The sequence below is a fragment of the Diabrotica virgifera genome, chromosome 2, assembly GCF_917563875.1.
Source record: "Diabrotica virgifera virgifera chromosome 2, PGI_DIABVI_V3a".
In the NCBI taxonomy this organism is placed as follows: Eukaryota; Metazoa; Arthropoda; class Insecta; order Coleoptera; family Chrysomelidae; genus Diabrotica; species Diabrotica virgifera.
This window is the reverse complement of record NC_065444.1, coordinates 132,924,076-132,943,032: the sequence shown is the minus strand read 5'-3', so window position 1 is coordinate 132,943,032 and position 18,957 is coordinate 132,924,076. Positions and strand designations below refer to the sequence as shown.

At 32.2% G+C, this 18,957-nt stretch overlaps 1 protein-coding gene across 2 annotated transcripts in view; it reads right to left on the bottom strand.

Moving 5' to 3' along the window:
• The window catches only part of LOC114330073 (G protein-coupled receptor kinase 2), a 778,149-nt gene that overhangs the window by 401,071 nt on the left and 358,121 nt on the right, over positions 1 to 18,957 (bottom strand). The window lies entirely within an intron of this gene.

The following is an 18,957-nucleotide window of genomic DNA, read 5'->3' as shown; positions in this document are numbered from 1 at the left end:
GGGTGTATTATTTAGAGATTTTATAAGACAAAATTAAAAATTAAACCTCTTTTCCAATTCCCTAACAAAAGTATAGCCTAAGAGCTAGGAGCACTCGGGAGCAGATTTTGTGCGTGATAAGTAATATGGAAAAACTATACGGGGATATGTTGAATTAGTTGTGTACATGACTTTCCCCAACGGCCGGAAACCAGAGTGGGAGACGAGGGTAGTTATAAGGGGTCAAAGTCGCGGTTTTTATTATTTTCTTTGTGACGCTCATGATCGAGATAGTCAACTAAAATTTTGGGAATAAGTAGGTCATGATGTAACTAAGTAAAATCTCTAGGGGCGGAACGCTGCTTGGCCGACAAAGGGGTGGGGGTAGGGGGTGAATATAAAAAATATAAGGGGTTTTTTACGACGTTCGTGATTGAGTTAGTGCACCAAAATTTGGGAATAAGTAGACTATACATAACTAAGTATAATCCCCAGAGCCGGAAACCAGAGTGGGGGACGAGGGTAGTTATAAGGGATCAAAGTCGCGGTTTTTATTATTTTTTTTGTGGCGCTCATGATCACGATAGTGCACCAAAATTTGGGAATAAGTAGGTCATGACGTAACTAAGTCAAATCTCTAGGGGCGGAACGCTGCGTGGGAAACAAAGGGGTGGAGGTACGGGTGAATATAAAAAATATAAGGGGTTTTTGCGACGTTCCTGATTGAGTTAGTGCACCAAAATTTGGGAATAAGTAGACCATGACATTCTAAGTTACTTAATGATCTACTTACTCCCCAATTTTGGTTCACTATCTCGATCACGGACGTCGCAAAAAATCCCTTATAATTTTTATATTCACCCCCACCCCTTTGTCGGTCACGCAGCGTGCCGCCCCTGGAGATTTTACTTAGTTAGGTCATGACCTACTTATTACCAAATTTTGGTGCACTCAATCATGAGCGTCACAAAAAAATAATAAAAACCGCGACGTTGACCCCTTATAACTACCTTCGCCCCCCACTCTGGTTTCCGGCCGTTGGGGAAAGTCATGTACACAACTAATTCAACATATTCCCGTATAGTTTTTCCATATTACTTATCACGCACAAAATCCGCTTCTATCTCTCCGACTAGTAACTTAGCAAGTAAGATTAAGGGCCGGTTGTTCGAACGCTAATCAACAATGATCATTATTAAATATTTAATTACTGTCACCAAAACTGTCAATGTCAACTTTGTTTGGGTTGCTGAAAACATAATTAATAACAATTATGAGATTTATTATTAATTATGTTAATAATTATTGTTATTTTAATTGATTATAGTCTCAGAATTGTAATTAATTATGTTTTAACAATTGACATTGACAGTAATTAATTATTTGATAATGATCATTGTTGATTAGCGTTCGAACAACCGGCCCGTAATGTACCTAATTTCATATTTTGTACAGCTATTAATTGTATTATTGTTACCCCACTAATGACCTTCATGGTTAATGCGGCTATTTTCTAAATAAAAAAAATAAAACAAATTCGTCGATGTTTGAAGTATGTAGGTCCAAAAGTCATTGTACAAGTTCAGGAAGAAAGAATGATGGAATACAATTTTTGATCCGGTTAATGATAAGGGACCTTAAAATAGAGATCCGGGAATCTACAGGTAAGGCACGTGGGTTCAGGACAATGCTACACTTTGGTTGCATTGAATGTGTTGCTAAAGTTTATACCAAACCATTTTTTCGGAGCGTCATTAATTTTGACGTAATATAGGATTTTAGGAATGTCGCGAATCACTGTATGACATTTCTAGTTAAATCTGACAGTTGTCAGAATATTTACATTTATATTAATTAGATAAATATCAATATTTATACAAATATTTACCACAATATTATTATTTAAAATATATTAATGAAAAAATAAATAAATATAAAATAAACTTTCACTATACAATGTCCAAATATACCAATGATAAAGAATATTACGTCGTTGAAAAATACTAACCTAGAATTACAATTGTCATTTTACCCGTTAACATTGTGAAAGTACTGTCACGATCGATTACTTTTGTGTCAAATTATCTTTATCCGCATCATTGATTGGTTATCTATTTAGAGTATTGTAATCGCCAACCAATACATCTATAAGTATAAGTCGCTTTAATATGCAAATATACTTTTTAAAAATTTTACCCGTCAACGAATACGTCATAATGTTGGAAGTTATATGTATAATAATCACGGAGGTACGTTTTTTTTTTGGCAATTCGATAATCTATGCCGCACAAGTAAAAAGAGTTACCTTGATCTTCAACAGTATATACCAAGGTGGAAAAATACCATAACAGTGGCTAAGATCAACTTTTATAACAATTCCTAAAAAAACCCAATGCCAAAAAATGTGAAGATTATCGATAATAAGCCTTATGAGCCATCTTCTGAAAACTTTTTTAAAAATGATACATAAAAGAATATATAAAAAGTGTAAAGAACACATGACAAACACACAATTCGGCTTCAGGGATGCATTGGGTACTCGAGAGGCACTTTTTGCAATACAAGTTCTCTTTCAAAGATGTAGAGACGTGAATTTGTGATATATATATATATGTGTGTTTTGTTGATTACCAGAAAGCGTTCGATAGAATAAAAGATGACGAACTGATGAAAATATTAAATTCAATTGGTCTAGACGGCAGAGATCGCTGTATAATAAACAATATCTATTACGAACAAACTGCAGCTGTTAGACTAGGGGATCAGTTAACAGACGGCATAAAGATAAAAAGAGGTGTGCGACAGGGATGTATATTGTCCCCATTATTGTTCAATACATATTCAGAGCACATTATGAACCTAGCGCTAACGGACATAGACGACTGAACAACAAGATACGTTGATGATACTGTCATTTTTGCAGACAGTCTTGAAGGTCTGCAGACGCTTGTCTCCAGGGTGGCAGAAGTAAGTAGCAGGTTTGGGCTTGATTTTAACATCAAAAAAACCAAATACATAGTTATAAGCAAAAATAGGATACCACCTGGCCAATTACTAGTTAACCAACAACCTATAACACAAATCACCAACTTTTGTTATTTGGGTGCAAACTTAAATGAACAGTGGGACCAATCGACGGAAATTAAGATAAGGATCGAGAAGGCAAGATCAGCTTTCGTCAAAATGAAAAAATCTTTAACAGCCACGATATAAAATTGGAAATAAAAGTTCGTTTACTAAAATGCTACGTATTCTCCGTTCTTTTATATGGCGTGGAGTCATGGACCTTAACTGAAGCATCACTGAAGAGACTCAAAGCATTTGAGATGTGGTGCTATAGACGCATGTTGAGGATTTCCTGGATAGACAGAGTTACCAACGAAGAAGTTCTACATAGAATGGGTAAAGAGCGCGAACTAGTCGTAACCATAAAACGTCGCAAACTGGAATACCTGGGCCATATAATGCGCAATGAACAACGATATGACCTACGTCGGACCATACTTCAAGGTAAAGAGTATGGGAAAAGAGGTCCAGGACGAAGAATATCCTGGCTGCATAACCTGCGAAAATGGTTTAACTTAACCACTACCGAACTTTTCAGGGCAGCAGTCAACAAAGTCAGAATAGCCATGTGAGTGTCCAACATCCGTAACGGATAGGTACCATAAGAAGAAGATACCGCACTGAAAGAAGGGTTTGGTATGAACTATAGGCGTGATGTGGACAGATAAGTCATCATACTATTATAAATGACATTAATAGTACTTACTAATAAAAAACTTCCAGCGAAAAAAAAATACTAAAATGACGGCTTCTCATGGAAGTTGCTATTACAAATGAGATGGTGCTTTGGATGATGGCATCAAAAAACAATATACTTATTAGGTACAAGTATCTACTATTGGTATTTCACAAAGTAATAGAAAATAAATAGAGATGCATACAGTAGAATTAGAACAGCATGAATAAAGTTTCTGAAAGGATAGAAAAGAAAGACTAAAGAAACCATGGTAGGAATCAGTTAGAAACGTCTGTTAGCCTGATTAAATAAAATAAAATCAAAATATAATTCCGTACAGGTTGGAACAAAGTTTATATCAAAGTTTAGGTGAAAACAAAAGATATTTTTAAGAGAGTATTTTATATAAAAGGGGATCATTGTTTGAATAATTAAAAATGGGTCATTTTTGCACACAATTTACTTTTTTAATTGCTGTGGTAAGTAATTCATGTTTTTATGAAGGTTTTTTACGATTTTTCTGAAAAGTTAAGACAATAAAAAAGCTTTAATTAAAGACTTACTAAATCAAATTAAATTAAATTGGCAAAAAAAATATTATTAGCATTATAAATTAGCACTCAATGCGAAAATACGCATTTTTGGAGCTTTGAAAACTCATATTCAAATTATTCTTTTTAAGATTGCAAAAACTTAAATTGAAGTCTAAACATTCAATTTCGAGATTCTGGCGATTAATCAGGGGTTTTTTCAATTTAGACCGTTGCTTGTTAATCGTTAATTATGCGCGTCCACTAGACTTTCCATGCGCGAGTTTCTCTATGTGTTGTGTCTCTGTAGCACACTGGCAATATTAACTGAATAAATACATAAATTAAAAAAAATATAATGTCAGTAATAAATTCTAAACTTTATACAATTTTATAAAGATATAATTTGTTAAAAAATTGTTTCAAACAATTCCTGTCCAAAAATTTTGCCCGGCACCCTTATGATCTGTTTAACCCTTATCCCGGCAAGGTGGGTCCAACGGGACGGAGACGCCAATTCTTTTATCATACACTGATAAAAAATTTTTTATTGAATTTTATGCATCACTGAATTTGTTTAGAAGTATGTTTCCTTCAACCTAGTCATGAGCTATTCAAAATATCCATTACCATTTTTGAAATTATTGCGTCGAAAGAATTTTGTCACGTAAAGATCTTTTTTTGAAACTGGACATGTGGCATTCTTATGGCAGGGGTATCTTAGAAAAAAATACTAGTGAAATTTGTACACCCCATAAACATTTTATGGGGTTTTGTTCCCTTAAACCCCCCCCAAACTCTTTTGTACGTTCCAGTTAAATTATTATTGTGATAACATTAGTTAAACACAATGTTTTAAAACTTTTTGCCTCTTAGTATTTTTTCGATAAGTCAGTTTTTATCGAGATGCGGCTTCTTTTTTAATATGTTTACATACACATTTTCATGGGGGTTTTCTTCCTTTAAACCCCCCAAATGTTTGTGTACGTTCCCATTAAACTATTATTGTGGTACCATTAGTTAAATACAGTATTTTTAAAACTTACTTACCTCTTGGTATTTTTTAGATAAGCGACATTTTATATTAACAGGTCTCTCTAATCGTACTTAACCATATACAAATATGTGGTAGATTCAACAAATATTCAGAATATCTCGATAAACACTGGCTTATCGAAAAAGTACTAAGCGGCAAAAAAGTTTTAAAAATATTGTTTTTAACTAATGGTACCGCAATAATAATTTAATTGGAACGTACACAAAAGTTTGGGGGGGGGGGGTTTAAAAGAACAACAAAACCCCCATAAAATTTTTATGGGATGCACAAATTTCACTATAATTTTTTTTAAGATATTCCTACCATAAGAATGCCACATGTCAATTTTCGATAAAAAATCTCTAATAGTTTTCGATATATTGAAAAAAATCGATTTTCATTTTATAACTTCAAGCGCTGTAACTTTTTTATGTGCACATTTGTACTAAGGTAAGTTAGGTTCAATCGAACTATTTTTGGTCCTAGAATATGTGATTAAATTTATGACCTGCATTTTTGTTACACCCTGTATATTGAATTGCAGTGGAAGTAGATAGTGCGAATAAAATGTCCCGAAAACCTGTATCAGCTGCAGAACTGCAAGATATTGCTAATATAATTTATGGGATACCGATGATGAAGAATCTCCTGAAGTAGGTGGCATTGAAAGTGACTCTGAAATTAAAGATGATCTTTCGGAAGCAAGTGTGTAATTTGTGAAACTAAGGATGGAATTAACTGGAAGAGTCAACCACAACCGACAAGACGTATGCGATCCTGCGACGCAATAAACACCAAAGTGCACAAAGTAATGTTAGCCCCTGGTCAAAGTGTAGATGATCCTGTTGATTCCTTTTGTTTGTTTGTGGACGAAAAAATTGTGAACGAAATAGTGAAGTGTACAAATAAAGAAGCCGAAAAGTCCTGGGGATAGAGAACTGTGTCTTTAATATTTATTAGCTTTTTAACATTGGGTTTTGTTGTACCTATTGTACATAAATTGTTTAGAAAATTATTATTTCTTTATTTGATAGTTTCACTTTTTTCGAGTAATTTTTTCCTTAAATTACAGTCGTGCATCAAAATAATCCGATAATTTTGATGCGCTTGTGTAATTACCCCCGATAATTCTTTTCGATAATTTCCCGTCGTCAAGTATCAAAGGGGTTTAAAAACTAGAGCAAAATACTACTATCCTACAATTGGCATTCATTTTAAAAGACTGGGCATTCAATATGGGGAGGTATAATTGTGAATACTATTAAAGAAGCGGTGATTAATAGCGTACGCGCAAAATTTCGGGCCAATGCTTTTTAAATGCATTCAAATTTTTTTCGATTCCTGAGAAAACTAATAAATATTTTTGAAAAATTTAAACGCAGAATGATAGATTACATTATTATAATACCGAGGGCCAAAAGTCCCTGAAAACTTCTATGACTATTTTAATACGTTAAAGGGGTAAAAAGAAAAGAAAATTGAGTGTGATTTTTAATATCTAATATCTCATCCAAAAGAAACTTTTTATTTGTTCTATTTTTCAAAAATATTTATTAGTTTTCTAAGGATTCGAAAAAAATTTATTATTTATTATTCATTTAAAAAGTCTTTAAAATGAATTAAAAACAATCACGAATTTTTGTAATATAATAAAACATATAACAAAGACTTGAATTTTGTACGTATTAAAAAATAATTTTTCGAATATCACACTAGTAAGAATAAATAAGAAAAGGATGCTCCAGTTGGTTTTTCAACCTTGTGGCCATTCGGCAATAGTCACTAGAGCCCTGTGGGCTCGCGTGTCCATTTCCAGACAACAAGTTTTCGAAAAATTGTCGCATTATTTTTTACAATTTATTCTCACTATCTTGTGATTTAATAAGGATTGTTTCATCCAATAAGATTTTGACCAATAAAAACCTACAAAAATCTAAATTTCAATGATAATAATTTTTTATAATTACCCGTCTTCAAGTAGTACGTCAGACGCTCTTGGTTGTTACGCAAATTTAAAATTACATAAACATTCAGTGACATTAATTACAATTAATGGTTTACAATTTGTCAAAGTGAATACCATGAGCAGGTCTAGCAAATATTCAGACGAAGATATCAATAATAATCAAAATTTTTGTTTTGAACAGTTTTATTCGTGAAATAATAATTTTACCGAATTACACTTGATCTCTGAAAATTACCGATTTGTATTGCCCTTGTGACAATTTCCTGTAAAATTAAAACTGTCGAAGTATCACTCGGGATACAAATTGGTAATTTTAGCTCTTGTGTAATTACAAGTAATAATTTTTTTGATTATTTCATTCATACGAGATTCTGACCAAAAGAAAGCTACAGAAATAAAAACTAAAGTGATAATTTTTGATAATATCCCATCGTCAAGTATATATACGAAAAAATACATTCAGTGACAATGACAATTAATGTTTTAAAAGTTATAAAAGTGATGACTTTTAACCGTCAAATATTTATAATAACTGTGTGTTTAATTGTACTTACATAAATAAATTACAATAAAATTTTGGTTTTAAACAGTTTTATTCATGAAATAATCGCAGCAAATTGCACTCGATCTCTAAAATTATTATCGAATTGTTGCCCTCCTGACACTTTGACATAATTTCACTCCCCTTCGGGTCGTGAAATTAAAACTGTCAAAGTGTCACTCGGGAAAAATTCGATAATTTTAGAGCTCTTGTGCAATTACTACTGATAATTACCCGTCATTAAGTAGCGCGGCAGATACTAGGTTGTTCAATAAGTTTTGCGGTTCGATAAGAGAGGGCGTTCGCACTGGCCTAATGTTTATTTGTTATGTTGGTACACTCTACATATGAACGTATGTGAAGTTTTATTTCAATCTGTCAATTCATTATTTTTTTAGAAGCCATTTAGTATCGATATGTCGTAGTATTTTTTAAAATAGAAATAATCAAGTATCGTACAGTGATTAAATTTTTATTTTTGGAAGGTTTAAAAGCGAAGGAAAATGAACGAATGTTGAAAGTGTATAAGGGCTCTTCAACTTTAATTATTACAGTAGGAAGATGAATTTCTCAATTTTAACGTGGTCGTTAAAGCCCTGAAGACCATCCACGTCAATGATGCTCAAAAACAGCAATAACACCAGAAATGGTAGAAAAAACCCAGGATATGGTATTGGAAATTCGTCGAGTAACTGAAAGTGATTTAGTAGACTCCCTAGGCATATCATTGGGTAATGTAAGCAATATTTTGGTCGAAGTAATGGATTTCAAAAAGCTGTGATCACAATGGGTGCCGCATTTGGTGACAACACAACAAAAACACATTCGAATGCGAATTTCTCAGCAACATTTAGGGCTTTTTCGAAAGGATAAAGTAGATTTTGTGCGTGGATTCATCACAATGGATGAGATTTGTTCTATCACCATGTTCCTGAATCAAAACAAGAGGCTAAAGAGTGGTAGAATCTAGTTTTTATGCTCCAAAACGAGTTTGAGTACAGAAATCGACCAAGAAGATTTTAGCATCAATTTTTGGGATGTGAGAAATTTTTTTTTTGTGGATTACTTGCAAACTGATAAAAGAGTAAATTCTGCATATTACTGTTACCTTTTGCACTAGCTAAAGGAAAAAAATCGTGAAAATAGACCCAGTTTGCAAAAGAAAAAAAAAACCTTTTTCATCAGGACAATGCACCGTGTCATATGAGTATTTTACCAATGGCTAAAATCCGTGAATTAAAGTTCGAATTGTTGGAGCATCCACACTAAATCAGATTTGGTTCCTAGCGACTTCGTTTTCATTCAATACTTATATAAAATTATAATACTAATTTGTACATAAATAAATCACAATAAAAATTTTGTTTTGAACAGTTTTATTCATGAAATAATAATCTTACCGAATCACACTCGATGTCTGTATTTTTTTTTTTTGAAAAATGGCTTTGATCTCTTTAATTAAAAGTGTGAAAGTGAACACCAAAAATAAATATAAAATTATAATACTAATTTGTACATAAATAAATCACAATAAAAATTTTGTTCTGAACAGTTTTATTCATGAAATAATAATCTTACCGAATTACACTTGTGACTTGACCTCTGAAAATTACCAATTTGTATTGTCCTCGTGACAATTTGATATAATTTACTGTAAAATTAAAACTGTCAAAGTGTCACTCGGGATAAAAATTGGTAATTTTAGAGCTCTTGTGTAATTACAAGTAATAATTTGTTTTGATAATTACCCGTCGTCAAGTAGCGCCGCAATATTCAGTGACATTAATAACAATTCATGTTTTACAACTTGTCAAAGTGAACACCAAAAATAAATATAAAATTATAATACTAATTTGTACATAAATAAATCACAATAAAAATTTTGTTTTGAACAGTTTTATTCATGAAATAATCTTACCGAATTACACTTGACCTCTGAAAATTACCGATTTGTATTGTCCTCGTGACAATTTGACAGACATAATTTTCCTCACCTTCGGGTCGGGGAAACAAATCGGTAATTTTAGAGCTCTTGTGTATTTTACTTTATCGTAATTATAAGTGATACAATACAAATATGTGTTACGACTTCAAAAAAATAATATAAATGAGGCCCCTAGAACACAAGAGGTGTGAGTGATAAGTTTTGAGAAAACTTTGTTCAAATTTCTAGACAAATTTAAAAATATGGGTAGGTAGGTACCTACTACTTAGCATAAAAAATGTCACTCATCCTTCTGGGCCTCAAATAGTCCAATCACGTTGGAGTTAATAACAACAGAAAACCATTTCTATATCATATATATCGCCTCCGCCTACGAAAAGTATAACTCCGAAAAATGCCGTTAAGAGTAGAACTTTCAATGAACGCCGCGAAAAATATTATTTTCGATTATATGATTGTGAAAATTATAATCCCTAATAAAGTGTTAGCGAAAAAATTTATTTTTTAAGGAGAATCGGCAAAAAACATTTGTTTGTGGGTCCACGAATTTCAGAAATAATTGTTTTCGTCGGCAGAAACAGGAACAGAAAGGGAAATAATTGTTTTCGTCGGCATCTATTATGAACTAAATCTTTTGATTATAAATATTTTGGGAGTTATAATCTTCTCGGACACGCATATAAAAAAATTTAATCGCCAATACTTATCAGAGTTATTATTTTCACTGGAAATGTATTAGGAATCACATTAATCATAGGTACCAACGATATGAACTCTATATTAAAAGAAATGTACATATAATTAAAAATAATGTTGAAGTTTTTTTTTTATTTTGTTACAGCTATAAATAAGTTATCCTTATTTTTATATTAATTTAATATTTACTTGGTAAGTTACATAATGTATAAGTGCCATACTTCGGTTTAGTTAGGCAACTACAGATATTGATGTGTCATAACCGACCTCCCATCTAAATTCCCCGAGTGCAACATCAATGTGACTAAAATTCGATTCGAGTAGTAGTTAATAGCAAAATAGCTCGTTCGTTCTCTTTCTGTCTCTCTTACTCTATTCGGCGTAATGACATTTTATGTGAGAATCGTGGAGTCGGATCGTAAAAATCTCCCGCAGTTAATTAATCCCGGAAACTCCCTAGGGGTTTGAAGTGGTTACATCACACTAAATAACTCATTTTTTATCCAACTACGCAAAAGTATCAAATTTAACAATACGGAAAGTATAATCACAGTTCCCGCTTGTACATTATTCAATTTTTGACATACATATAAACCACCAAACAACTGTTTAAATATTATACTCGTACAGTGATGAATGCGCTAATAACCGTCAAAATAACGCAAAAGAATGGAAACAATACGTTGTGAAATAAAAAGAGATGAAACTAGCAGATGTGGGAAATTATAAATAGAAACCTATAAGATAAAAAAGATCAAGGCAGGTTTTGTTTATATTTGATTCAGAGTTGGACCACCATTTCCATATAGCTATTTCAGCATCCTTATGCCTCATCGGTGAAGCTCAGAAGTCTCAACTCAGAGTTCTGAGCTTCACCGATGAGGCATAAGGATGCTGAAATAGCTATATGGAAATGGTGGTCCAACTCTGAATCAAATATAAACAAAACCTGCCTTGACCTTTTTTATCTTTTTCATTTTTACTCAGTTTGAGTATTTAGAAACTGTCTTTCGGTCCTTTTCCTTGACGAAGGGAAGGTAAATGCGTGGCCTAAGCGTCCTCTATTTGCTTTCTCCTACTTTCGTCGTCTCTTGTGATTATATATTGTAAAATCCGGAGATATGTGATGCAGCCAGAAAGCAGTTTATTAGCGAAAAGTCTTGGATTTAAAATATTGTTTATTATATTTTTATTTCAATTATTCTAATTGTTTAAAAGGTAGTAAACTTTGCATCTGGGGCTTTTCGTTGTTTTCCTCGTAATGAGAAACCTATAAATTTACATTATATTGATATAGATTCCCACCTTCCGACTTTCGGTTTTTATAAAATTCTCCTGTCACAGTGGCAGTTGCCAAACTCGTCCAATACGTCTAAAGGTGGGATCTTCTGTGACCGTTTGTCCGATACGTCGAAAGGTGGGAAACTATTTCAATATACTTAATGTAAATTTATAGATTTCTATTGATAATTTCCCACTTCCACTAGTTTTATGTATTTTTATTTCAAAACATATTATGTCTTGTTTCACTCATCTCTGTATATACGAGTTAAATATTATATTATATAGAATATAGAGCTTCAATTAAATGGAGTCCAAGTTGAGAAAGTTCACAAATAGTGCAGTCACTGAAGGTTTTCACCTCCGATTTGGTTGAACCTTCATCGATTTTTATGAAAATTGGTGAGTAATTAGAGGATACCTTAAAGAACAAAGGTGACATGATGCCAACTTGCGCTTTTACTCTGTGAAAATGATTTCATTCAATATAATACCATAAATCGATCGAGGGACAAATTCTAAGCAAAATTTGTTATATGAAGTTATTAATATAAATAAATACTTTTTGAGTTATCAAAGATCAAAGATTTTATTTTTTCGTAAAAAAATGCATGTTTTAAAGTTGTTTTTCACGTATAGCTCAAAAACTATAAGCTTTTACAAAAAAGTTATCATTACCAAAATTAAAGATAATAAAAAATTAAATACATTTCTCATTTAAAGAACTACATTAATGTTAATTCAAAGTGAGTTGTGGGTAATTGAAGGTATATTTTTTTCGACGAGTACGCAAATCTAAGTATTCAAACTTAAATAACGGGAAACGATGCATTTTATAAAATATATCTACTAATCACTTGTCAAAGTACTTCGGAATACTTATCAAATGACCTCCATAAGAAGTTAATACCATCAAAATTAAGCAAGTTATGATGAAAATAAGAGAACCCTTTTGAATTTTTTTCAAAAAAGTGAAAAATAAAACATCGCCATTTCCACAAAAATTAAAATTTATAGAAATCCTTAAAAGAGTTTCATTATATTAGCAAAAGTAATGATTTTAACAATTTGACCGGTTTACAATGCATATTTTTGAAAAAAAGATATAATTTTAAAAAATCAGAATTTTTCAGATTACCGTAATTTTCATTTTGTTCTAATAATAACTCCAAAAATACTCAATATACGAAAAAATGATATTTAACCAAATTTTAGTTTTTTCTGTATCAAATATTTTACCTTTTTTACTATTTCTATAGGGTTCAAAATAACCGAGATAGAAACGTTTTAAGCTTAAATTTTGCCTGTGAGAACCATGTAACCGGGGCAATTTAACCTTTTATTTTTAAAAAAGTAAGGGAATTAAAAGATTAAATTCAACGTGGTTTAAAAGTTCTTAGTTTTAGCTTTCAAATGGTTTTTAGGCGAATCTCATGTCTCAAAATTAACGGAGTTATTAAAAAAAAACAAGAACATTTTTTGAAAAAGTTTTTAAAAGATAACTTTTGAAAAATTTATGGAGAATAAATTTTAATGCTATCAACTTGTTCGTGGGCTCATCTGATACATATTTTTAAATACTTTTACAAATGTTTAATAACTTTTTTGCACGATTGATCATTTTTGACTGTTTACCGTGACAGATTTTACGTCAGTAGGTGACATTTACTAGCAACTCGACGGTAAGTAATCCAACTCGACGGTAAGTACTCCAACTCGACGGTAAGTAATTCACTTACCGTCGAGTTAAAAAATCTCTTAATTTTAATTTATTTTTTGAAAGAATAAAGAAAACTAACGAATTATTTATTAATATTGAAACTTATGGTACAATTTGTTAATTTTTCTCTTCAAATACGCGATCAAAGTTGAAAACTTGGAAATATCAATGATATCATAAAGAAAAACGGTGGATTTAATCATTGAATATTCTGCCCGAGGCTTCCAGGAGCTTTCAACTGCATATGTCTTTGAACGAAATATGCCAATAGAGTCTTTTCTTCGATTCTTAAATTCTTGCCCTTCGCACCATTTTTTAAAACTTTGGTAGGTATTTTGATAACGGATTTTGGATTTTTCGGGAATAATTGCGGAACACCCTTCTTCCCAAGCCCGTTCAATTTCTTCAAATTCACTTTCGCTCATATTTTAATTTATAATAATCAAAATTGTACTTAAAATTATTGACAACTAAATAAAAACTCAATTCTCCATTGTTGTTATGCACCCTAGTTACTACCTAACAACCAAAGTATCTATCTTGATAAAATGAATGAAACTAGTCAATATGACGAAAATGTTTAATTTTATAATTTATAATGGTATCAATCGTGCAAAAAACGTTATAAGCATGTCGAACGTTAAGTTCCTCCAAACTCCTCCAAACAATTGTCTTCGATCGGTATAAAACCCTTACCGTTCTCCGTACTTAATATACTATATGTAATAAAATGCATAATTTTCCCGTTATTTAAGCTTTAATACTTAGATTTGGGTAGTTGCCGAAAGAAATATACATTTAATTACCTATAACTCACTTTTAGTTAACACTAATAGGTTTTTCTAGTAAGGAATTTATTTCATTTTTTATTATCTTCAATTTTGGTAATAATAACTTTTTTGTAAAAACTTATAGGTTTTGAATTATTTATAAAAAATCGGTTAAAAACATGCATTTTTCTCAGGAAAAATTAAAATCTTTAATCATTAATAACTCAAAAAGTTATGATTGATTTCAATAACAATATATAACAAATTTTGCTTAGAGTTAGTCCCCCTATCGAATTATGGGGTTATTTTTAATAAAATAATTTTCACCCCCGAGAAGGGGTGGCATCCACCCCCAGGGTAAAAGCGCAAGTTGACACCATGTCACCTTTGTTCCTTGAGATATACTCTAACCACTCACCCATTTTCATCCAAATCGATAAAAGTTCAACGAAATCGGAGGTAATAGCTCATATCCACCTTCAGTGACTGCACTAAAAATGACATATTTGGGAACGGTGAACGGACCAACTAGATCCAGACAGAAATAATCCGTAGAATAGCAATGAATCTTTGCAATAATCATCTCAGTTTAGAACTCAGACAAAGCATGGTTAAGTGCTATGTTTGGTCTCTACTTTTGTATGGTGCAAAAGTGTGGACGCTAAGTCGGATAATTCTGATGTGGCACGTGAAGATGTACGAGTTTGGTTACAAAAAAAAAAGATAAAGTACAATTTTAGTTTACTGTTTCCTCAATAAACAGGGTGAGTGGAGAGGAACGCACCAAACTAATACTGTAGATATAACCTAAAAATAATTAAAAATAACATATTTATGTTGTTCGATTTTCATTCGTTATCTAGTCATAGCGATAATAACACGTAATTTTTTATTAATTAAATTATACATGTTCTTTTAATACATTTCATTTCATAATTTCACGTTTTTGTAATAAATGGATCGAATTGTTATTTTTTTCAGTAGTAATTACACGAGAGCTCTAAAATTATCGATTTATATTCCGAGTGATACTTTGACAGTTTTATTTACTAACCTGTTTCTTGCTGTTCTCTGTCACAAGTTGTAAAACATTATTTATTGTCATCAATGCCACTAAATGTATTTTTGCGTAGCAACGAAGGGCGTCTGACGTAATACTTGACAACGGGAAATTATCAGTAGTAATTGGACAAGAGCTCTAAAATTATTGAATTTTTTCCGAGTGACACTTTGACAGTTTTAATTTCACGAGCCAAAGGCAAGTGGAATTATGTCAAAGTGTCACGAGGGCAAAAATTCTATATTAATTTTAGAGTTCGAGTGCAATTTGTTGCGATTATTTCATGAATAAAACTGTTCAAAACCAAAATTTTATTGTAATTTATTTATGTAAGTACAAATTAGTACAATTAAACACAAAGTTTTTATAAATATTTGACGATTGAAAGTCATCACTTTTATAATTTTTAAAACATGAATTGTCATTAATGTCACTGAATGTATTTTTTTCGTAGCAACGAAGGGCATCTGACGTAATATACTTAACGACGGGCAATTATCAAAAATTATCGATTTAATTCAGATTTCTGTAGCTTTCTATTGGCCAGAATCTCCTATGAATGAAATAATCAGTAGTGATTACACGATAGCTCTAAAATTATCAATTTGTATCCCGAGTGACACTTTCGACAGTTTTAATTTGTCACAACTACAAAAAGTTCTATTTTGTTTGATTTTTTCCGTAAGTAAAAACTCTATTGACTCCCCTAGAAGTGATAGTAATCTGTATATTTATTTTAGACGTCTAGATCAGCTACAGCTACGTGACGGTACTGCAAATTTTCATATTATATCAAATCCGATTATTTTTAGAGATAACTCTAATGTACTGCCTACGTGAAACACCCTCTATTACAATAAACTCTGACCCCATAAAGTACCTATTTGCCATCACACACTATTTTCAGGTCAATTTTACTAGCCAAAATCATCTTTTTGACGCTTGTTAAATCACTTAGCCAGTTATTACAATTCTGAAAGCGTCGGCGTTTAACAAATAAATAAACCTTTATGGAAAAACTTTTTCGTCGTATCCTATTGGGAACATATGAGTAAGTGTATGCGGGTGGCTCGTTCGACTAACTTTCATCTAAACGAATGGTGATTCCGTGATCGAGATCAGAAAGTTTTCTGAAAAGAAAATGTTATTTTTTCTACGTTAATGACCTTCCAGTATATTCCAGATTTGGACAGTTATTGCCCCGGAAAACTGTATTTCCGTGTTTGTTTTATCGTTTAATGGATCAGGTCTATAATGCATATTGTGGGCGCCAGTTTGATTAAAGCCGGAGGGGTAGGCAATTTAGATATTTTGTCTGTGGTGTTGATAATAATAAAACATTTCTAAGAAATTAAGGTTACTCCATGATTCCTTTTACTTGTATCCTTCTTATGATTTTTTTAATCGAACGCACTAAAGTAAATTTGATTGCATGTTTATTTGGGATATTTGAAACTATGATACGGTAAATTTATTAATTTGTTAATTGGGAATAATCCTTTTTGGCATAAGAATACGTTCTAAAATGAGAATTTGTCGACATAAACATTTATGTGACTCAGTTGAGTAAGAACTTCAAAGAAGTCAATAATACGGATTTTCTTTTTTATAAAAATATATAGGTGTTATTGTTATACTACTATTCATTGGCTCTAAGCACGTAAAGCAGAAATCTCACGACGAGGTTGAAGCGCGTGTTGATGCGAGCTTCAAGTGTTTAAAAATTTAGACGTTGGAAAAGAGAGATATAATAATATATAATAGTAAAAAAGAAAGAGAACGCAGTTACCACCCTACAAGACCGTAAAATTAGTAATATTTACTTTGTGATAAAATGGGTCAAAGCATATGTCCCGAAGAATAAAGACAACCAAAAAAGTTACACCCCCCAGTTTTGGCGGTAAAAATATCAGTAGGTTGATTAATTCTCACAATGATAAAAATTAAAACAAAACGTAGTTTGACCATAAAATTACCACGACACTGATCGTACCCTAAGTTGGCCAGTTGACAGATCTTGAAGAGTGTCTCTTTTCACAGGACAATAAATTTTAGCAATTGGTGTTATCTTAAGGGTCATAAATACCAAATTTTGACAGAAATTTCTCTATTTCACGTTGCGTTTAATCTTTTTCACGTTTAGTTGAATCCCGTTTTTATCTTTTTCTGTTACATTTTTCTATTTCACTCAGAATGTAGCGCCACGTTCCGTCAGTTTTCTGCTTTAGTCTTCTGTAAGAAGAAAACTGACAGAGTGTGGAGCGACATTCTGAGTGAAATAGAAAAATGTAACAGAAAAAGATAAAAACTGAAGACGAGATTCAACCCAACGTGAAAAAGATTAAACGCAACGAGAGATAGAGAAATTTCTGTCAAAATTTGGTATTTATGACCCTTAAAATAACACCAAATGCTAACATTTATTGGCCTGTGGATGTCTCGTCAACCGAGGGTACGATCAGTGGCGTGGTAATTTTATGGTCAAACTACGGTTTGTTCTAATTTTTATCATAGTGAGAATTAAAAAAACCAACTAATATTTTTATCTCCACCACTGGCGGCGGTCACCTTTTTGGTTGCCTGTATTCTTCGGGACCTATGCTGTGACCCATTTTATCACAAAGTAAATATTACTAATTTTACCGTCTTGTAGGGTAACTGCGTTCTCTTTCTTTTCCACTATTATATATATTATATCTCTCTTTGCCGACGTTTAAATTAGGACCCACTTGAAGCTCGCTTCAACACGCGCTTCGACCTCGTCGTGAGATTTCCCCTTACTATGCATTTATACATCTGTTATTGCTAAGTATGCATAATAACCATATTGAGAAAATACCGACTTTTGTGAATAAGCACTTAAGTGGACTAATGTGAAGAAGGCGAGATGGCACTCGTTGTCTCTTGTCGTCGCGTCGCACACTTATGTTACTAGGCACATAAAAAAAATCATGTCAACAGCTGGAAAACCCACCGGACACAAAAAAGACTCGAGAAGTACGAAAAAGAAATCGAAATGCTGGTAAATCATGTTACAAAAAATGGTAAAATAATTCCAGAAAGACCATTTCAACCTCTGCCACTATGCCGAGCTAGATGCAAAACAAATATCACTTACTCACTTTTGAAAGTTAGCTGAAAGAATTATTTTCCGAATACTGGAGTTTTGCCAGTTACGAGAAGAGAGCAGCTTATGTAGCGAGCCTAGCATGACAAAAATCGCAGAGGCCACGCACAGACGATCCAGATAAAGAAAAATTTTGGCTAAAAACCTACAAATATAATATTTTTACGACTATATGGTAGCCATATTTTTGTTTGCAGTAAGTGCTTTCTTGTGACTATCAATGGAACAGATAATTTCATAAATTTTATCGCTTTAAAAAAAAAGAGCATCACCTGGGGAAACAAAGACTGATCCTGGAAAGAATATTCCACCAAACAAGTGGCCTGAAGAAAAAGGGCCCGTTAAGATAGACAAAAGTTCTCACTCTCAATTTTTTACGTTTCATGTGATTAAATTTTAAACCCTCACCTCCATTGCCCTCATGCGACCTACAAAACTGTCAATTTTCCGTTTTTATTTTTTTTTCTCAGGTGAGATGCAATCAACTTAAAAATTTCAAAAATTCACACGCATAATTGAGGATTTTACAAGACATATTATTATCTATTTTTTATACATAGTCCA